Raw genomic sequence first — 22,729 nt, 5'->3', positions numbered from 1 at the left:
TTCTCACTCCATCTCCATCCCGACCACAGCCTTTGAGCCAAGCCACGTGGGGCTGAGTCACTGATGACTGAATGTTTGTTTTCTCCCTGATGATTTTCTTTGACTGATAGCCCAGAGAGGTGCCTGTTGAAGTGGCCCTGTGTTTTTTGGTGAAGTGTGTGTACTCATTTGTTCTAGCTCTCAGAGCATTCCCCAGGGTCACATTTACTGATTTCAGGATATGGCTGTGTGTATTAGACACTTCTTGACAATTGCATGCACAGTATTTGTGATGGTTAATTCTGGGGTACACTGGGTGTTTTATCCTTTTCAGGTCCATCTTGGGAAAAAGGGAAAATTCACATGGAGAAAGAAGCAGCTTCACATCTTTGAGCCTACATTTGCAGGGGAGTCATGTCTGGCAAAAATATAGATAAGGCAGTGCTTTTGGAAGGAGTATCTGGTCATTTTCTTCAAGTTCAACATCTCTCATCCAATTAGATGTAGCAGCTGGATCCTCGTTTGTGCATTCCAATTACAGAGAGAGAAGAGTTGAACCACTTGTGGTGGCTCAGATGGTAAAGAATCTGCCTGCAGTGCAGGAGATCCAGGTTCAATCCCTGGGTCAGGAAGATCTCCTGGAGAAGGGAATGGCAATCCACTCCAGTATTCTTGCCTGGAAAATTCCATGGACACAGGAGCCTGGTGTACTACAGTCCATGGGGTTGCAAAGAGTCAGACACGACTAACTAACTAACACTTTCACTTTCACTAACATAGTGTTATATCTGCTGGGAAAGGTAGTATCATTATAAACATGTAGGAAATTTTAAAAAATTTAAATATAGGTCCTAGAATTTAGGGTTAGAAGGAAATGGGAAGAGAAAGGATTTTTTTGTGCTATGCTTCACCTTACAATAAGGAATTTGAGTCTCATAGAAGAGGCATAATAAGCCATCAGATCCTGTCTTGCTATAACATAAAGGAACCAGGACTTAAGACACTAGCTCTTCTTGTACCATGATGCTGATTTTTGTAATTCAGTGAGTTCTGACCACTTACGTAAGAATCCAGGAGCTCTCATTCTGTTGTTGCTGTTCCCTTAACCCTAGTGTTTGTAACACATGCTTGATTTGATTCCCCTGCTTTACCCACTTCAATTTTACTTTATATTTTAAAGCTGAGAAAAATGAGGGTTGCTTTTATTTAGGCCATGGCTACCACTAGTTGCTTTGCTTTGGTTGACATCCTTTCTTACCTCAGCGGATAGAAATATGAGTAAGAATATCCTTGTACAAGGAGGACAGAAGTGCTAGCCTTCTCCTTATGGAGGCCTATTTTCCAACAGTTCTGTTTTATCTAGTCAATCCTTGAATGTGTTACTAGAGATATGAAGACCTAAAAAAAGAAACCCCCCAGAAAATTTCTAACAAAAATGTTTACCTCCTCAGGATAATTTTTTAAAGCCAAATTGGAAAAAGGTGTATTATGAAAAATGTTTAGAATGAAATGCAGTATTTCAGATATAAAGTGTTCATATGCTATTTTGCCTTTAATCCTTCAAAATGAATTCTTACAAGCTTATAATTGGAGGGTGTTTATGAAAGACCATTTATGGTGTCAGTTTAGTATAGTCTCCATACTCCAAAGACAAGCTAACGTTCACTAAGTACTCATATTCACTAAGCACTTACTGGGTGTCACGCACTATTCTGCATGGCTCACAGGAAATCATTCATTTAATCCTCAGTACAACATCTTGAGGAAAATGCCGTCATTAGTCATTTGACTAATGACTAATGGCGTAAACTGAAGTTCAAACAGTGGCTTGACTTGCTAAGGCCACATGCCGGTAAGTTGAGGAGATGGAAGCCTCCACTTGTGTCCAGGCTTTCAAGCTTACTCTCCTAGCAGAAATGAGAGGAGAAGCTGGAAGCACCTGCGTTACTCATGCTTCTCACACTTATCAGGGCATCCGCCCAGGCAGTTTTGTTCTCCATTAAAGGGGACTAAAAATAACACACAATTCTCCTGTTCACAGATTTGTTGTGGTAATCCAAGAAGATAAGGGAGAGAAGTCAGGTTTAATGAACATATACTATGAGCCAGGGACCACAGGAATGGATGTGTTTCACATAACATCAGCCATTGCTGCTGTCCCTGTTATCACTGTTGTGCAGTTATCAAATTCTCTGTTGACTACTGAGTCACTGCTATTTTCAGAAGATGGATTAACTGCCATCTGTTCTCATGTTTGGGTCTTCTAGTTGCCTCTCATGCCTGTCTTATTCAGCCGATTTCACTGGAGGCAGGAGATTATTTTTAAAGTGATACATGTTATTTGTAGAAAATTTGGGCAAAGGATTAGAAAAGGCAGTTAATGAGGAGGAAACTCAAAAGGCTATCAAAGTATTAGAAAAGATACTCCAAGTCACTAGTGCTGAGAGAAATGCAAATTAAATTGATAATGGCATGTATAGCGTTTTAGAGATCTCAGTTATGCCCAGTGTTTCTGGGACTTTGGGGACCTTCATGCATTGTTAATAGGAGATAGACTGATGCTACCATTTTGGAGAGCCTGTGACACTACCTGTTTGAATTAGGGCCACTCACACCCATAACCCAGATATTCTACTCTGGAGATATATGAAAATGTCTTTGTCTTATATATATATATATATATATATATATATATATATATATATATATACACACACACACACACACACACACACACACACGTATATATACATATAATACATATGTATGTATATTTAAACACATGCATATATATATGCATATACACGTGCATATACACACACATATATATCCCTTTTATATATATATGTGTGTGTGTGTGTGTGTGGAGAAGGCAATGGCATCCCACCCCAGTACTGTGGAAAATCTCATGGACGGAGGAGCCTGGTGGGCTGCAGTCCATGGGGTCACTAAGAGTCAGACACGACTGAGCAACTTCACTTTCACTTTTCACTTTCATGCATTGTGAAGGAAATGTCAACCCACTCCAGTATTCTTGCCTGGAGAATCCCAGGGACAGGGGAGCCTGGTGGGCTGCCGTCTATGGGGTCTCACAGAGTCGGACACGACTGAAGCGACTTAGCAGCAGCAGCATATATGTGTGTATGTATGCGTCTGTGCATGCTAAGTTGCTTCAGTCATGTCCAACTCTGTGCAACCCTATAGACCGTAGCCTGCCAGGCTCCTCCAGTATTCCCAGGCAAGAATGCTAGAGTGGGTTGCCATGCCCTCCTCCAGGTTATTTTCTCAACCTAGTGATTGAACCTGCGTCTCTTATCTCTCCTGCATTGTGTGTATGTAAAGCACCATACTAGGACGTGAGTGTATTCACGCAAGGTTATTGTGATGGTAAGAGGGAGTCTTACCGCTGAAGAATTGATGCTTTTGAACTGTGGTGTTGGAGAAGACTCATAAAAGTCCCTTGGACTGCATGGAGATCCAACCAGTGAATCCTAAAGGAAATCAGTCCTGAATATTCATTGGACAGACAGATGCTGAAGCTGAAACTCCAATACTTTGGCCACCTGATGTGAAGAGCCAACTCATTAGAAAAGACCCTGATACTGGAAAAGATTGAAGGCAGGAGGAGAAGGGACGACAGAGGATGAGATGGTTGGATGGCATCACTGACTCGATGGACATGAATTTGAGTAAGCTCTGAGAGTTGGTGATGGACAGGGAAGCCTGTCATGCTGCAGTCCATGTGGTTACAAAGAGTCAGATACTATTGAGTTACTGAACTGAACTGAACTAAAGAGGGACTTGGAGGTAAACTGGTTGTCCTTTACTAACAAAGTGGTTAGTTCAAATTTAGTTGAAAGAGCATAAAGGAGTATGGTGCATTGATAAGATGAACATTTATCAACATGACTGGATCTTAAGGGCATAGTGCCAAATGTAAAGAGTAAGAAAAATGAGATGCAGTACAAGTTAAATTACATGCCCACAGAATGATACTCATTTCTGTAAGTGCACAAAATGAGGCTATCTGCTTTCAAGCTTATAGTCTTAGTAGAAATGAAGGGAGATACTGAAGAAGTACCAGTTCAACCTGTCAGAGTTGGTTGTGTGAGGGATGAGGGCGAGAAGTGGGGAGATAAAAAGGGAAATAATAAATAAAGCAAAAGAGAACCTTGCAAGAACAATGATAATAATATGCCATAAACAGGGTAACAATAAATTCAACTCCTTGTAAAAGAAGAAAGTCAGAAAATACAAGTCAAAACACGAAAATAAAATTATGTGTAATTCTGTTTACAGATAACTGTTAAAACTTCAGTGAACATTCTTTTAGTATTTTGTATGTGTATATGTATATGTGTATTTTATGTTTATCACACATATATTTGTCTACTCAGTAAGTGAAATGTATATTTTTTTTTTTCATATCCTAGCTATGAAGATGTACTAAGTTATCTCTAAAATGCCTTCTAATTCTAAGACATTCTGTCTGCAGGGTGAATACCATATCATCAAATTCAAATTTTAAACTGACTTATGTTCAGCATATTTACTAAACATTCTTAGTATTCAACCATGAGATGCTAGTACATTCAAAGGAAAGTATATCTGCATATGCTTTTAACTCAAATAGTACTTATTTTGGCTTGATTGTTAGAGATCATTTAAGTGCATTCAGATCATTTCACAGGCTGACAGTTTGCTCTAAGTTTGGATCACAGTATCAGATGAGCATTGATTCCAAATGGAACAACTTGGTCTGATGTAGCAGAGAACCTTCCCAGTGAGTGACTGGATGGCTTTTAATAGGCTAGAGCTGAACACATGCCTTGCAGGATCTGAGTTCCCCAACATGGATCAAACCTAGGCCGTGGGAGTGACAGTGTTGAATCCTAACCACTAGACCACCAGGGAACTCCCTGAACAATTTCTGTTCAAAAACAAGCAAATTAGTGAATAATAGAGTCCTGAACTTTTAGTTTCAGTTTTATATGTGGACAATGAGCAACCTTTAATAAAGAGTTCATTCTTCTCTGCCAGGGACAAAAGCAGACCAAAGTCTATCCTGGCCTCTTAAAAAAAGCCAACAGAAACCTCCCACAGGAGACTGAGATCTCAAATCATTGCACTCGTAACAATGATGGAGTTTCCATTGGCTGTTGTTGCTATGGTAATCATTGCTGACCTCACAGATCCTTTCCTAATGATGTTCTCAACAGGCTCACTTGTAGCATTTGCTCTGTGTGTATGTATCTATGTTTGTTTGCTTGTGACTAAGTTGTCCAGTCTTACTCTGAATCCAGAGTCAGAAGGTATCAGGCACCATTGCCTTGCCATTAATAATAAATGCTAAACAAAGATTTGTGAGGCTGGATTCAGTGCACTGGATTTGGAAAAACAACCAAAGTTATAAGGAGTTTCAACAAATCTCTACAGTTCTCAAAGTGTAGTCTTGGAAATCCATGTTGCTGGCTATTTTCTCACTTGAACAGTTTCAGCTGCTCATTAGAGTAATCAGTAAACATATGAAGTTTGCAACTCTCAGCCTGCAGAAGTTCCCCCATCCTGCCCCCCAGCTAGGAGGGAGTAGTTATTTTAAAACTACCCTTCTTTAGAATTTATCATTAAACTTTTCTGGGAGAAGAGCAGCATGGACTTAACAGGCTACTGGCTACTCACCAGGTTTCTTAGTCTCTGGGGTTGGTTGATAGTGGTTCTCACAGCCTGCTGAGTATAAGCCCTTCTTGAGACTCTGGTGCCGTCCAAATGTGGGAAACACTCAATGTTATAATATCAAGACTGTTTAAAGACTTCCCAATTCTGACATTTCCCCAAACCTAAATTGATAAAATTTTATCAGATTTTTGCTCTGCCTCCAATGAAAACATAATCCTCCCATGATAATATAGTATTTGTGGTTATAGAGTACCATGAATATTAAATGGAATCAGTTTTTCCAAAAAGAAGGGATTGTTGTTGTTCAGTCGCTCAGTCCTGTCTGACTCTCTGCGACTTTATGGACTACAACATGCCAGGCTTCCCTGCCCTTCACCGTTTCCCAGAGCTTGCTAACCTCATGTCGATTCAGTCAGTGATGCCATCCAAACATTTCATCCTCTGTCGTCCCCTTCTCCACCTGCCTTCAATCTTTCGCAGCATCAGGGTCTTTTCTAGTGAGTCAACTCTGAATCCGGTGGCCAAAGTTTTAGAGCTTCAGCATCAGCATCAGTCCTTCCAATGACTCTTCAGGATTGATTACCTTTAGGATTGACTGGTTTGATTTCCTTGCAGTCCAAGGAACTCTTAAGAGCCTTCTCCAACACCACAGCTTAAAAGCATCAATTCTTTGGTGTTCAGCCTTCTTTATGGTCCAACTGTCACATCCATACATGACTACTGGAAAAACCATAGCTTTGTTTGGATGGAGTTTGTGGGCAAAGTAATGTCTCTGTTTTTTAATATGCTGTCTAGGTTTGTCATAGCTTTTCTTCCAAGGAGCAAGCACCTCTTAATTTCATGGCTTCCATCACCATCTGCAGTGGTTTTGGAGCCCAAGAAAATAAAATCTGTCACTGTTTCCATTGTTTCCCCATCTATTTGCCATGAAGTGATGGGACCGGTTGCCATTATCTTCATTTTTTGTTCTCGGTTTACATACTGTTGAAGCCTGGCTTGGAGAATTTTGAGCATTACTTTGCTAGCGTGTGAAATGAGTGCAATGGTGCAGTAGTTTGAACGTTCTTTGACCCCTTTGTTGGGGTTGGAATGAAAACTGACCTTTTCTAGTCCTGTGGCCACTGCTGAATTTTCTAAATTTGCTGGCATATTGAGTGCAGCATTTTAAGAGCATCTTTTAGGATTTAAATAACTCAACTGGAATTCCATCACTTCCACTACCTTTGTAGTGATGCTTCCTAAGACCTGCTTGACTTTGGACTCCATGATTTCTGGCTCTAGGTGAGTGATCACACCATCGTGGTTATCTGGGTCATTAAGATCATTTTTGTATAGTTCTTCTGTGTATTCTTGCCACCTCTTCTTAATATCTTCTGCTTCTGTTAGGTCCATACCATTTCTGTCCTTTATTGTACCCATCTTTGCATGAAGTGTTCCCTTGCTATCTCTAACTTTCCTGAAGAGGTCTCTAGTCTTTCCCATGCTATTGTTTTCCTCTGTTTCTTTCCATTGATCACTTAGGAGGGCTTTCTTATCTCCCCTTGCTGTCTTTGGAACTCTTTATTCACATGGGTTTATCTTTCCTTTTCTCCTTTGCCTTTCGCTTCTCTTCTTTTCTCAGCTATTTATAAGGACCCCTCAAACAACCATTTGCAAAAAGGCAAATGGTTATTTTGCCTTTTTGCATTTCTTTTTCTTGGGGATGATTTTGATCACCACCTCTTATACACTGTCACAAACCTCTGTCCATAGTTCTTCAGGCACTCTGTCTATCAGATCTAATTCCTTGAATCTATTTCTTACTTCCATTGGTAGTCATAAGGGATTTGATTTAGGTCATACCTTAATTGCCTAGTGGTTTCCCTACTTTCTTCAATTTAAGTCTGAATTTGGCAATAAGGAGTTCATGATCTGAGCCACAGTCAACTTCCAGTCTTGTTTTTGCTGACTGTATAGAACTTTTTCCTCTTTGGATGCAAAGCATATAATCAATCTGATTTTGGTATTGACCATCTGGTGATGTTCATGTGTAGAGTCATCTTTTGTGTTGTTGGAAAGGGTGTTTGCTATGACCAGAGCATTCTCTTGGCAAAACTCTGTTAGCTTTTGCCCTGCTTCATTTTGTACTCAAGGCCAAACTTGCCTTTCATTCCAGGTATCTCTTGACTTCCTGCTTTTGCATTTCAGTCCCCTGTGATAAAAAGGACATCTTTTTTTTGTTGTTCTAGAAAGTCTTATAGATCTTCATAGAACCATTAAACTTCAGCTTCTTTGACATTAGTGGTTGGGGAATAGTCTTGGATTACAGTGATATTGAATGGGTTGCCTTGGAAACAAACAGAGATCATTCTGTTGTTTTTGAGACTGCACCCAAGAACTGCATTTTGGACTCTTTTTTTAACTATGAATGCTACTCCATTTCTTCTAAGGGATTCTTGTCCACAGTAGTAGATATAATGGTCATCTGAATTAAATTCGCCCATTCTGGTCCATTTTAGTTCACTGATTCCTAGAATTTCGATGTTCACTCTTGCCATCTCCTTTTGACCACTTCTGATTCACCTTGATTCATAGACCTAACACTCCAGGTTCCTATGCAGTATTGTTCATTACAGCATCGGACTTTACTTTCACTGCCAGATATATCCACAACTGGGCGTTGTTTCCAGTTTGGCTCAGCCTCTTATTTCCTTCTGAAACTGTTTCTCTACTCTTCTCCAGTAGGATTTTGGGCACCTACCAACCTAGGGAGTTCATCTTTCAGTGTCATATCTTTTCGCCTTTTTGTACTGTTCATGGGGTTCTCAAGGCAAGAATACTGAAGTGGTTTGCCATTCCCCTCTCCAGTGGACCATATATTGTCAGAACTCTCCACTATGACCTGTCCGTCTTGGGTGGCCCTATATTGCATGGCGCATAGTTTCATTGAGGTACACAAGGCTGTGATCCATGTGATCAGTTTGGTTAGTTTTCTGTGATTGTGGTTTTCATTCTGTCTGGCCTCTGATAGATGAGGATAAGAGGCTTGTGGAAGTTTTTTGGTGGGAGTGACTGGCTGTGTATTCAACTGGTTTTTGGTCTGCTCTAGTGGGCCGGGCCATTTTCAGTAAATCTTTAATCCAATTTTCTTCTGATGTGTCAGGCTATGTTCCCTCCCTGTAGTTTGGCCTGAGACCAAACTATGGTAGGAGTAATGGCAGTAATGGCAACCTCCTTCAAAGGACTTATGCCAGCATGCCATGGCTCCCAGGACTGTTGTAGTCAGTGCCCTTAACCCCACAGCAGGCCACTATGGACCCATGCCTCCACTGGAGACTCCTGGACACTCACAGGCAAGTCTGGCTCAGTCTCTTGTGGGGTCACTGCTCCTTTCTCCTGGACCTTGTGCCTACAAGGTTTGTTTTGTCCTCCAAGAATCTGTTTTTCTGGGGGAGCTCAGTCCCTTGCCAGATCTCCAGCTTGGGAAATCTTTTGTGGGCCCTAGAACTTTTGCAACAGTGCAAGAACTTCTTTGATATAATTGTTCTCTGTTTTGTGGGTCGTCTGCTTGGTGGCTCTATGGTGGCACTTAATGGCGGCCTCCTCCAATGAACTTATACTATTTACCACGTTTCCTAGATCTGCTGGAATCAGAGCTCAAGTTCCCATGGTAGGTCACTGCTGACCCGTGCCTCTGCAGGAGACATTCAGACACTCAAAGGCAGGTCTGATTCAGTCTCTTCTGAGGGTCACTGCTCTTTTCCCTGAGTTCTTGTGTGCACAAGATTTCATTCGCACCCTCCGAGCATCTCTGGTGGATCTGAGGTTTGATTCTAAACACAGTTTCACCCCTAGTACTGTCTTGTTGGGGTTTATCCTTTGTCCTTGGATGCAGGGTATCTTTTTTTGGTGGGATCCAACATTCTTCTGTCTCTGGTTGTTCAGCAGCTAGTTGTAATCTTGATATTGCTGGAGAAGATGAGCGCATGTCTTTCTACTCCGCCATCTTGGAGGTAATTTATAAGCATTTATGTTAAATTTTATGTTTGCAAAATACATTTTAGTTGCCTCTCAAATTAGAGACCTACAAACCTAAGCCACTCCTGCCCCCATTTGATATCTCAGCTTTAGTAAGAAGGGCTCTCCAGGTGGCACTAGTAGTAAAGAACCTGCCTGCCAATGTAGGAGACATAAGAGATGGGGTTCAATCCCTGGGTCAGAAACATCCCCTGGAGAAGGGGATGGCATCCCACTACAGTATTTTTGCCTGGAGAATCCCATGGACAGAGGAGCCTAGCAGGCTCCTCCATGGGATCTCAAAGAGCTAGACATGACTCAAGAGACTTAGCACAGATGCAAACTTTAGAACAGTAGGTAATTTTCTTTGGACATTGCCCCCAAACCATGTTTTTCACTAACAGAAGAACACATTTTAACTTTAACATAAGTTAAAACTGCTTAACATCTGAAAAGTGGCTGTTTCAGAACATAATAAGTCCCGTGTGAAATCACAGTGAGGCTGAGGGCTATGAATCCTTCCCCACCCAGGATTCTGTTTCCTCTGGATATAACAGATGGATGCTAGGGGTTGTCAGTTTACCATAGGGATGTGCAAAAAGAAAAAAGGTTTGTTACGTTCTAGGCAGTGTGGTGTGGGGCCATTGCCGCAGACCAAGAGTGAGAGGATTGGACTTGACAGTGGAATCTATCATTTCTAACAGTGTGGCCTTGATTGCATCAGTAACCTCTCCTACTTGTAAAATGAAGACATCTGCCTTTCTTGTCTCACCAGTGGTTGTATCAGATGAGTAACATGGATCATTCTTTGCAGCTTCTGGAGTGCTTTGGACATGTACTAACTCATTCACCAAAGTCTGATCATTCTGCACAGGCTGCAAAACATGTTTGCACGTGTGCCTTTCCTGAGTCTAGGCTGTCAGTTTGCACAAGCTGACAGAGTGTATCCAAGAGTACCAGATAGGGGAGGAAAGGAAAATAACAGAGAAAAGAAGAGGAAAAGGGTAGGTACTCCCCTCCACCTACTCTCCTGTTCCATTCAGCACACTGATTTAATTCAGTTCTTTCCTGCTTTGTATGCATGGACAGAGCCTCTTGTGATAATGTGCATGAACAGAGGAGTCGTTTTTTAAAAATAACTTGAGATGTAGTTGGCTGCAGCCATCTGACAGAGCCCTGGATCTCTCTCCAGCAATATCATGCATTTGTAGCCCATTGATTCATGATCTTTAATAATTTTTTGAGGCAAATCTGAAGTTTACTTTATCTATCAAGAAGGGACCCACCAAGCAAATGAAAGTGTAAATAAGTTTGCTAGGAAACATACTAACCTGCTTAAGAGAACGGGCTGTTTTCATATGCCTTACTTGCATCTATTTGTATCCTAACTACATACTGATTATGAGTGATTCTAGTCATTAAAGTAGTCCTATGAGGATTTCTACTTGGCAATATTTTATTAGCATTTAATTTGAATTACTCTAATAAAACTCCTCTTCTTTAAAACTCATCCATAATTCAATATTGTCACCCAGATCTTCCTCCAACAGGATGAATTTGTTGTAAGGTATTATTGTAATTAATTACATGCTTCTAAATCCCTTGGAAACTGTCTGGTACAATTATATCCTTTGAATAAGACTTTCAGTTTCCTTTGGTTTCCTTAGATATTAATGCAAATGTCTTGACACTTAAATGGCATTGCTGAAGTTTGGGTACCGAGAAGAGTGTCCTGTAGAAGCCAATTAGAGAGATTGATAATTATTTATGTCCTCTATGACTAAACTCTAGTCCAAATAGGCCAGCTTCTTCCTGTGAAAAGTTGGTTAGATTTCTGTAATTACATACACAAACCTTTATTCATAAAACAGCTTCTGCATTGTGCCTTACCTATAGTGAACATTGAATAAATACTTAATGAATGAAGGTATAAGAATACATACATCTTTGGGACTTTGCTTTTTCTTTCATATAGACTGTCTTAATGTTGACCAGCCTATATTATGATAGACACTCTGTAAGAGGATTGTGTTGAAAGCATTGCCTGTTCATCCCATCCCCCCTTTTGCCCATCTTTCAAATATTTGGGGGGAACCTATTGTGGAACCACATTAAAAAGCAGACACATTACTTTGCTGAGGTTCGTATAGTACTTTACTAAAGGTTCATATAGTCAAAGCTATGGTTTTTCCAGTAGTCATGTATGGATGTGAGAGTTGGACCATAAAGAAGTCTGAACGCTAAAGAATTCATGCTTTTGAACTGTGGTGTTGGAAAAGACTCTTGAGAGTCCCTTGAACTGCAAGGAGATCAAACTAGTCATTCCTAAAGGAAATCAATCCTGAATATTCATTAGAAGGACTGATGCTGAAACTGAAGCTCCAATAGTTTGGCCATCTGATGTGAAGAGCCGACTTATTAGAAAAGACCCTGTTGATGGAAAAGATTGAAGACAGAAGAAGAAGGGATGACAAAAGATGAGATGGTTGGATGGAATCCCTGATTCAGTGGACATGAATTTGAGCAAGTTCTGGGAGATGGTGAAGGACAGGGAAGCCTGGCATGCTGCAGTCCATGGGGTCACCAAGAGTCGGACACAGCTGAGCAACTGAACAATAACAAGAACTTTGGAGCCAGTCAGGCACAGAGAAGAGACAGACTCTCTGCCCCCATGCATGTCATATTTAGTGTACAAACTATTTAACCTTTAGTGGAGAGATTTGCCTTTCATTGTACTCAGAGCTGCTGTGTGCTTGGTCCAAGTCCAATCTCAGCCATCCTTCTGTGGTTATTGCTTTGAGCCTAACTGCACCACTGGTTACAAGGCAGATGCTATGAGCAACGGCTTATTCCTTCTTAATATATCCCAATTTTTCACTTTATGCTATGATTATGTAACCCCTAGGGACTCTCCAGTACTAGGGATCCACAGTTCTAAATAAATAGAGTAGTTTTATACTAAAGATTATAGCTAATGTTTTTGAGCATTTACTCTGTCTATGCCAGACACTCTTTTAAGAACATCTCATATGTTCTCTCATTTAATTCTCAGAGTATCTATGGAGTGTTATTTTCATTTTACAGATAAGGAAACTTGAGTCATGCAGGAACACATTTGTATTTGACAGTTTCACACAAAGGAACCCTTGCTCTTGCTAACAGTAAGACCATTTGGCATCTTGCCCAATTTTTTCAGCTTGTTTCCACCTCACTTGATCTGTTACAGCTGTCCCCATTTATTTACATGGGAGAGTGAGGCATATGAGACTGTCTCTGAAGTTGGCTTAAAACTCAGCATTCAGAAAACGAAGATCATGGCATCTGGTCCCATCACTTCATGGGAAATAGATGTGGAAACAGTGGAAACAATGTCAGACTTTATTTTTGGGGGGCTCCAAAATCACTGCAGATGGTGACTGCAGCCATGAAATTAAAAGATGCTTATTCCTTGGAAGAAAAGTTATGACCAACCTAGATAGCATATTCAAAAGCAGAGACATTACTTTGCCAACAAAGGTCCATCTAGTCAAGGCTATGGTTTTTCCAGTGGTCATGTATGGATGTGAGAGTTGGAGTGTGAAGAAAGCTGAGCGCCGAAGAATTGATGCTTTTGAACTATGGTGTTGGAGAAGACTCTTGAGAGTCCCTTGGACTGCAAGGAGATCCAACCAGTCTATTCTGAAGGAGATCAGCCCTGGGATTTCTTTGGAAGGAATGATGCTAAAGCTGAAACTCCAGTACTTTGGCCACCTCATGCGAAGAGTTGACTCATTGGAAAAGACTCTGATGCTGGGAGGGATTGGGGGCAGGAGGAGAAGGGGACGCCAGAGGATGAGATGGCTGGATGGCATCACTGACTTGATGGACATGAGTCTGAGTGAACTCCGGGAGTTGGGGCTGGACAGGGAGGCCTGGCGTGCTGCGATTCATGGGGTCGCAAAGAGTCGCACACGACTGAGCGACTGAACTGAACTGAACTGCTTTCTGTGGTTCTACAGGTCCAGGACTGTCGTACTTAACCAGGTCTTCTGAATCCTGGGTCAAGACACGTCCTCCTCCTTTCTGCTCATCTGACCAGAGCCCTACTGAAGACCTCTCACTTGTCATGGGAGATTTGGATTCTTGATGACTTTAAGCAGTTATTGGGATAGCATTATAATGTAATGCGTTTCATATCCCCTGCATTTAGTTGAGGCGCTAGTACCAACTCCCAGCTTTTTTTCCTGCTCCTTTGTTGAATTAACATCTGGAACCTACCTTTAACAGTTCTAGAATGAAAGTGAAAAAGTGAAGTCGCTCAGTCGTGTCCGACTTTTTGCAACCCCTGACTGTAGCCTATCAGACTCCTCCGTCCATGGGGTTTTCCAGGCAAGAGTGCTGGAGTGGATTGCCATTTCCTTCTCCAGGGGATCTTCCCAACCCAGGAATCAAACCCGGGTCTCCAGCATTGCAGGCAGATGTTTTACCATCTGAGCCACCAGGGAAGCCCAATAAAAAACCAGTTCTATGCCCAGAAAATCAGTACTACTTGGGAAATAAATCACATTACTCTAGCTGAAAGGAAAAAACTCCCACAAATTTATCTGTCATTTTGATTTTGATCCATTCTTTCACTATTGTAGTACATTTTCAGGGTCTCAGAGAATCTGCTCTTTCCGTGAAAGTGCTTGTTGAAGCATCTTCTTTAACATATGATCAAAATGGAGAGAGCCCTTCTTTTGACAGGAAACTTCACTTCTTGTTACTGAAAACTGTCACAACAGTCATTATGTCTGGCTTTCAGAGACTTCCTGGAGTTAGGAGAACAATAGACAGTTAAAATGGCAGTGTCAAGAACATTCTAGGGTTTTAATAATGAGTACCACAGGAAATTTTTCTCTTGAGTTTGTAAGAAAAAGGTAGGAATATTTGGGAGACTGGCATAGTGCAAAAATGAACTTTAATGCTATATTTTCTTAATGAAGTATTCTTTCTAGCCTTTGGAAGTTGAAAATATTAATTTTATGCCATGGTCTTCATTTTCTTGTTACTGATGTGAAAGTGACTAAGGGAAATTTCTCTTCAGCTGTCCCTCTCTGCATTTTAAGTACTCTCCCCATTTTAAGTACTCTTCCCGAAAAGATGCATTTGCAGCTTTTTGACTTTTTATTTGATGAAACATCATTTAGAGTTCTTAGATCCAGTTTATTGGCTCTTAATTTTTATGTATATTCAGGGCTTCTGAGGCTTATGATTTCTGATTTAGTAGCAGTACTTATTTATCTGCTTCTTCCACCTTCTCTAAGTCGAAAAAAATAATAACAAAAGACTCAAGTATTAGGAAGAGATGTTTATTTGGGGGGGGGGGTGGTGGTTCTCAGATGGTGCTAGTAGTAAAATAATCTGCCTGCTGATACAGGAGATGGGAGAAATGCAGGTTCAATACCTGGGTGGGGAAGATTCCGTGGAGTAGGAAATGGCAACCCACTCCAGTATTCTTGCCTGGAAAATTCCGTGGACAGAGGAGCCTGCTGCGCTATAGTCCATGGGGTACCAAAGAGTCAGACATGACTGAGCTCGCGCGTGTGCACACACACACCACACACACATGCTTTTTTGTGTGTGCACTGCAATGTGTTTTTCCAGTTTTTTACCTTAATTTACATAGCTCTAATATGATTTCTTAATTTCTAATAGTTTTGATATATTTACCATGTTCAGCATGTTGAAAGTACAGAGTTTGTGAACAATTTATATGAACTGCTGATTCCACTTCTGCAGTTTCTCACTTACCACAATAGCTGTGGATGGTTTAAGAGACTCCTGTATTAGTTACAAGGTATGCTTAAATGGTAAAAATAAGCTGCAGGCTTTATTTAAAAAAAAAACAAAAAACTAAATGATGGAAACTATATGAAAGCAATAACAAATTATTAACATTTTTAAAGTGTAAGTAAGGCTTACTTTGTTTTAAAATTGATCAAAATTTTAAAAAAACTATAAAGAGAATAAGTCTTCCTGTTCTCTGATTCTAAAGTGTTATTTAAAGGTAACTAGGTTAAAGTGGTGACTGCAGCCATGAAATTAAAAGACGCTTACTCCTTGGAAGGAAAGTTATGACTAACCTAGATAGCATATTGAAAAGCAGAGACATTATTTTGCCAACAAAGGTCCGTCTAGTCAAGGCTATGGTTTTTCCAGTGGTCATGTATGGATGTGAGAATTGGACTGTGAAGAAAGCTGAGCACTGAAGAATTGATGCTTTTGAACTGTGGTGTTGGAGAAGACTCTTGAGAGTCCCTTGGACTGCAAGGAGATCCAACCAGTCCATCCTAAAGGAGATCAGCCCTGGGATTTCTTTGGAAGAAATGATGCTAAAGCTGAAAGTCCAGTACTTTGGCCACCTCATGCAAAGAGTTGATTCATTGGAAGAGATCCTGATGCTGGGAGGGATTGGGGGCAGGAGGAGAAGGGGACAACAGAGGATGAGATGGTTGGATGGCATTACTGACTTGATGGACATGAGTTTGAGTGAACTCCAGGAGTTGGTGATGGACAGGGAGGCCTGGCCTGCTGCAATTCATGGGGTCGCAAAGAGTCAGACACGACTGAGCGACTGAACTGAACTGAGGTTAAAGTTTCTGTAGAACCTTCCAGAAATGATCTAATGTTCTACACACACACACTCACACCCACATCCATGCATAAATATACATAAGTACATTGTTGTTGCTTAGTCAATAAGTCATGCCTAACTCTTTGTGACCCATGGACTGTAGCCTGCGAGGCTCCTCTGTCTGTGGGATTTCCCAGGCAAGAATACTAGAGTGGATTTCCATTTCCTTCTCCAGAGGATCTTCCTGACCCAGGAATTGAATCCATATCTCCTGCATTGGCAGGTGGATTACTGCCGAGCCACCAGGAAACCTACGTATATACATATACATACACATCTGTACTTATATATGTACATATATAGATATCAGTTCAGTTCAGTTCAGTCGCTCAGTCATGTGCGACTCTTTTCAACCCCATGAATCGCAGCACGCCAGGCCTCCCTGTCCATCACCAACTCCCGGAGTTCACTCAGACTCACATCCACATGCACATAACACACATATGTACTTACCTATGGGTTCTATTGTGCAATACGTTTTTCTTAATATTGTATCTTAGAAATCTGCCCATATCAATACATATATTCTACCTTACTTTATTGGCTATATAGTAGTGGTGGCATGTCATAATTTAAATTACCTTCTATTTATTAACATTTGGGTTATTTCTAGATTTATCCTGTCACAAACAATGCTGCAATAAATATCCTTGGACGTACCTTTTCACCTTTCTTTTTTTGGTGAAAGTGAAGTGAAAGTCACTCAGTTGTTTCTGACTCTTTGCAACCCTGTGGACTATATAGGCCATGAGTTCTCCAGGCCAGAACTGGAGTGGGTAGCCTTTCCCTTCACCAGGGGATCTTCCCAGCCCAGCGATCGAACCCAGGTCTCTCACATTGCAGGCAGATTCTTTACCAGCTGAGCCACAAGGAAAGCCAAAGCAGGGGAATTAACTAGTGAAGGTGTGTGCATTTTTAGATAATGCCAAATTGTCCTCCAGAATGACTGTATCAGTTCCAGCAACAGTGTTTATATGTTTATATGTGTTACAGTATATACAGTATATGTTTCACTTCAGTATATACTTATTGAGTACTTACTATGCGTCTTCTCTGAAATGGGATCTCAGGATCAAAAACCGTCCTTGTCAAGTCATGAAAGTGAATATAAAGAAAGCATTTCCAGGATCGACTTCTAGTTCTATTCCTAGCCTAAATTGACAACTTCCCCTACATCCCCCTTCCTGCATCAGTGGCTTGCTTTCCTTGTGGGGGAAAAAAAAGTAGCTTTTTTTCCCCCTCTAGTACCTACCTTGATGTCAGTTGCTTTTAGGAGCTAGGATGCACTGTTGGCCTCTCTTTGGAAAGGGAAGCATGGAATTCTATCAGCAGAACAGCACAAAGGCAGGAGAAACACAGTTTATTTATTATTGAAACTCCTTCACCTCTGTGGGTTCTCAGAGAAAGTATTTCACTTTAGGGCACTAAAATTATGTTAAAGACACTGAGGGCTTCTTCAGAATTCATTGAAGGGGGAAATGTGGATAGTAGCATTAGTCATTTGGGACCACGTTGGTTTCTGATACCAAAATTACCTAAATGAGTAAAATACAATCTGTAAGTTAAAATATCTGGTTGCTACTATGGCTGATTCATGTTGATGTTTGGCAAAAACCAACACAATACTGTAAAGCAATTATCCCTCAATTAAAAATAAGTTAAAATATCTGGTTGCTAGTCTGTTTAGTAAATGAATAAATAGGAGGGTCCTTAGTACACAACATTGTGGATGGATAAACCTGGTTTTCTAAATGGAAGCATATGTACTGATAATTCAACTCTTATAGCTGAGGATGAACAAGATCTCTGGTTCTCTAAGAACTGAAATTTCCCTGGAGGAAGCTCAGAATGAACACTTTAGAGCTGCCCAGTCTTGGGCCATTACCTTGAGCCTGTGGGCATTATTTTATCCTGGGGTAAAAGGAGGCTGCAATTTGCCCAACAGCTATGTGTGCTCCAGGCCACTACTAAGAGAGGCTGACTCGGCAGCTGCTATTCCACAGCCAACCCACCAGCCTCTGAGTGTGTTCTAAAAGATAAAGAGAAAAAAGTAAGCCCCTTAGAGAGGCTGGAACAGGCTAGTAGTTGCTAGGCAAGTTATTCATGGGTCCTTGCCAAATGTCTGCAATGCAAATAGGAAACTTTCTGGGAAGAGGAGTGAGATGGTGGCGCATGTTGGTTGCCATAGGAATGTTTCTCTGATTGGAACAAGACCACAAAGTAGAGACAGCAAGACGGCTGTATCTATGGTTCTTTCTGCTTGGGCATGGGAGCCCAGGGTGGGCCATGGAGCAGAGGTAAGCCATGGGGAGGAAGGGGCTAAACCCAAGAAACGTTCTGTGAGGCTAAGTGTGTGGAAAAGGCAGAAGGATGCTGCATCCTGTGAAGGGAAGAAGGGCCTCAGCAGATGAGTCCCTAGATGCCCTGTGAAACTAATGGTTTCTGAAGCTAAAAACAGGCAGGAGAATTAAGAACAGTTTAACTCTGGGAAATTACATGATGAACCCCTATCCTGTTCTGAAGGTCTGAGACTTGGAGAAGCTACCATCTAGAATTAAGTGAGGGAAAATTCTGATTTGACTCTGGAAAAAACCCAGGTTTAAATTAGATGTAGATTTAAAATAGTGAGATTTAGTTGGAAGAAATATTTAATTTGAAGTTATTTTTTAAGTAAATATTATGCTAGATTATATCTTTATTTTAATTCATAAAACAAAGGTAGTGATAAAGATTTGTTAATTAATTATGCTGCTATATTAAGTTCTCTTTTTATAGAGGGGGAAGCACAATTGACCAAATTGTGTGTTACTGATGTCAAACCTTAAAAAGACCCTCTAAGATGGGCTTAGTGCTCTATTAATAAGCACCTTACGTATCTGGTGGCAGCTTCTGGAATGACAGCTCAGGGTCCAAGCAGAAATAAGCAGCTTTTAGCTTTTTCAAGTGTTGAACCTTTGTGCTATTTAACTTCTCTGTCATTGATCAATTATCAGCTCTTAAAATGGAAGTGAGAGCTAATCCTTGCTTTTCTGGAATGTTGTGAGCATGGATGCTGCTGTCATTGAATACAGTTTCTGGAGATAGTAGAAGATCCTGAGGCGCCTATGATGATAATGACAGGCTTAGTTTGTCATAGGATTTAGGTAAAAGATTTTGTGTTTCAGGTTTTTTTCTTTAACTTAAAGGAAACTTTGTTTAGCTGATAGTTTTACTTATACATATGAAGTATTTATATATATATATATAATTATTATTATCATTTGTGCCATAGATTTGATTTGTGTTCAGAGGGTATTTAAAATAGTCTCATTAGGGTGTATATGTGTGTGTATTAAAAAAAGTTGCTTCTTTTTTAACATATTTATTTCCTTACTTGGCTGTGTTGGGTCCTAGGTGCTGCATGCAGGATCTTTCTTTGTGGTGCACAGGCTCTCTAGTTGTGACCCACAACCCCTCTTCCATGGGTAGAGGAGACAATGAGGCTACTTGACCCAGTCAGTCTAGAAGTCTGGAGCAAGGGGCTGAGGAGGAACATTTTCTAATTCAAATTAACGTAAATAAAACTATGACCTTAATTAGGAAACACATTGAAATGTGGACATTTGAATCTTCCACTGAAACAGAAACTAGAGCCAAATGTGAAGAATGAAACAATAAGAAAGACAAAGGAGGGCCTATAAGCAGGAAACACACTGACGTAAGTGTGTAAGCAGCCGCGCTGTCGCCTCTGCTCCAGAGAATATGCTCAGCAGTTGCGGCATACGGTGGAAGTGCTTCTTTTCGTGTGGTTTCTTCTTGGGTCATGTAAAGAAGACTAATAGAACATGATATTTATTATCAAGTATTTGAATTATAGTGATGCATAAATACAAAGGATGGCATAGGACCCAGATTAGAGGTTACTGTATTCTGTTTCAGAATTCACTCCTTCATCAGTGTTTTGGTCTGCACCTTTAGCATCATTTTTACTTTAATTGATCAGATAATGGTTGATTGACAAATTAATCTGAGGTAAATTTGTAAACCAAATGTCAAATTTTAATTTACTGGAAGAGTATAATTAGAAAAACAATCTTTGGACTCTTCAGATGGTATAATCTTTCTCTAGTTTGATCTTGACAAAGAAACTAAAATGTATATTGGTTATAATGTTTTTTAAAAAGTGATATTCTTATCCAGACCTACTAGAATTTAAGCAACACTATCTAATAAAAATATAATGTGCACCTCAAATGTGCACTTTCTATGTAATTTTAAATCTTTTAGTAGCCACTTAAGAGTAAAAGGAAACAGGTAAAATTAGATTACCATTTTAACAGTAATTAATATAATTATTAATGAGATATTTTACATTTTTTCATATTAAATCTTGAAATCCAGTGTACATTTTTCACTTGTAGCTGATCTAAATTTGGACAGTACGTTTTCACCGAAAACACATGATCTGTATTTAGATTAAAATTTACAGTTGAAACGGTAGATTCACATACCCAAGTCATTCCACAGTGCATATCAACTTTGCAATAATTGAATCAGTATCTATTTCTAAATTTAAAGTTAAATAAAATTTAAAATAAAATTCAGTTCCTCTGTCTCACTAGCCACGTTTCAGGCACTCAGTAGCGACACTTGGCTGGTAGTGGCTGCCATGTTGGACAGCATAGACAGGCCTGCTTTTCTCCAGCTTCTGTTCTTCACTCCCACATACCTCAGTTGTGAGTCCTATCTGAGAACTCTAATGGAGAAAGGACCTCACTTTGTAAGCAGGGAACTACAGACAAAGAGTTTACATTTTTAAAAGAGATTTCCATTTAAACTATTAGAACCTGCCTGGCAAGGTTATCTGTTTGGTTGACTATACTGTCCCCACCTTGCTCCCAGACATACCCTCAACAGGTAAAACCATGCCAGTGTACCTCCCTCGGGCTTCTCCGGTCAGCCTCCGCACTGGCCCGGTGCCTTTACATCAGTGTGTTTCCTGCTTATAGGCCCTCCTTTGTCTTTCTTACTGTTTCATTCTTCACATTTGGCTCTAGTTTCTGTTTTAGTGGAGGATTCAAATGTTCACCTTTTAGCATGGTTCTTAATTAAGGTCACAGTGTTTGATTTATATTAATTTGAATTAGAAAATCTTCCTTCTCAGCCCCTTGCTTCAGACTTCTAGAGTGACTGGGCCAAGAAGCCTCACAGTCCCTTCTACCCATGGAAATATTTTTCTTTGGGCAAATCAGGGTTCTTCACTATGGTCACCTGTGATTAGACCTGTTAACCTTTAAGAACCTCTTTTTTCCCTAGGCAGGAGGAATTAAGAAATACGTAGGTAGGTAGGTTATGATTTGGAAGATAACCGCCGCCTCCGCCCCCTTAGCCTTGCTATAGATTTTTGCTTTGCATTTTGCTTGGGTCTGAACCTTGTTTGGCATATAGCATGATCACCAAGAGGTTATAGAGCACAGAGTTCATCAGTTCCTATTGGATACTTGCCACTTTCAAGGGACATCATCAATTACAGTGTTGAAATTCACTCTGTGCATTCTGGGACATATAAGGTAAAAAGTACTTCCAGAGCCTTTCCAGGTCTACGGAATAATGTGTTATCCAAGACAGTATACAAGTCCTCCCTTGGTAAGAAAACTAGCTCAGAAATTCAGTCTATTGAGTCATTTTGAACTAATTTGAGTAGGAATGCACATTGTGTGCCTTCCTCATTACCATCAGAATCAAATAATTTTTAAATAGGACTTTGTGGAATGATTATCAATGACAGAAGGAAAACCTTGTATGCTAATTCCTAGTCCATGAGCTGTGAAGGGTGTGATATCAGGAAAGCCATTGGCTTGCTTTGGGCCTCACTTCTCACCTGTCAAATGTTAGACCAGGTGGTCTTGAGGCCCATTTCAACCATCACATGTTTTGACCATCTTGACTGATCCCTCAGCTTCCCAGATAACCAGAGGCCTGTGAAGTCACTTCCTGTGAACATGTAGCAAGTGGGAGGCAGGTCTCTGGTTCTCAGTCATGTGCTTTGTCCACCCCAGAAGCTTCATCAGGCTCTTAGAGGCTGAGCATGAACCAGATGAAGATATTCAAAAGAATGGCTGGTTCTATCTATCTGCATGGAGAAGGCAATGGCACCCCACTCCAGTACTCTTGCCTGGAAAATCCCATGGATGGAGGAGCCTGATAGGTTGCAGTCCATGGGGTCGCCAAGAGTCGGACACGACTGAGCGACTTCACTTTCACTTTTCACTTTCATGCTTTGGAGAAGGAAATGGCAACCCACTCCAGTATTCTTGCCTGGAGAATCCCAGGGATGGGGGAGCCTGTTGGGCTGCCGTCTATGGGGTCGGACAGAGTTGGACACGACTGAAGCGACTTAGCAGCAGCAGCAGCATCTATCCGCATAACATCATTCATTTTGTC

The 22,729-nt window shown here is 40.6% G+C and overlaps 1 protein-coding gene across 7 annotated transcripts in view; it reads left to right on the top strand.

The window, feature by feature from the left end:
- TMEM108 (transmembrane protein 108) overlaps positions 1 to 22,729 on the top strand; it is a 404,994-nt gene that overhangs the window by 105,456 nt on the left and 276,809 nt on the right. The window contains exon 3 of one of the 7 annotated variants that reach the window (XM_027545874.1): positions 4,413 to 4,475. The exons of the other annotated variants lie outside the window; for them this stretch is intronic. The gene's annotated coding sequence lies outside the window, so the exon portion shown is untranslated. The remainder of the gene's footprint in view (positions 1 to 4,412; positions 4,476 to 22,729) is intronic. 7 annotated transcript variants of the gene reach the window in all.

The sequence above is a fragment of the Bos indicus x Bos taurus genome, chromosome 1 (assembly GCF_003369695.1).
Source record: "Bos indicus x Bos taurus breed Angus x Brahman F1 hybrid chromosome 1, Bos_hybrid_MaternalHap_v2.0, whole genome shotgun sequence".
Lineage (NCBI taxonomy): Eukaryota > Metazoa > Chordata > Mammalia > Artiodactyla > Bovidae > Bos > Bos indicus x Bos taurus.
The sequence above is the reverse complement of the archived record's forward strand: the minus strand, read 5'-3'. Positions and strand labels throughout refer to the sequence as shown.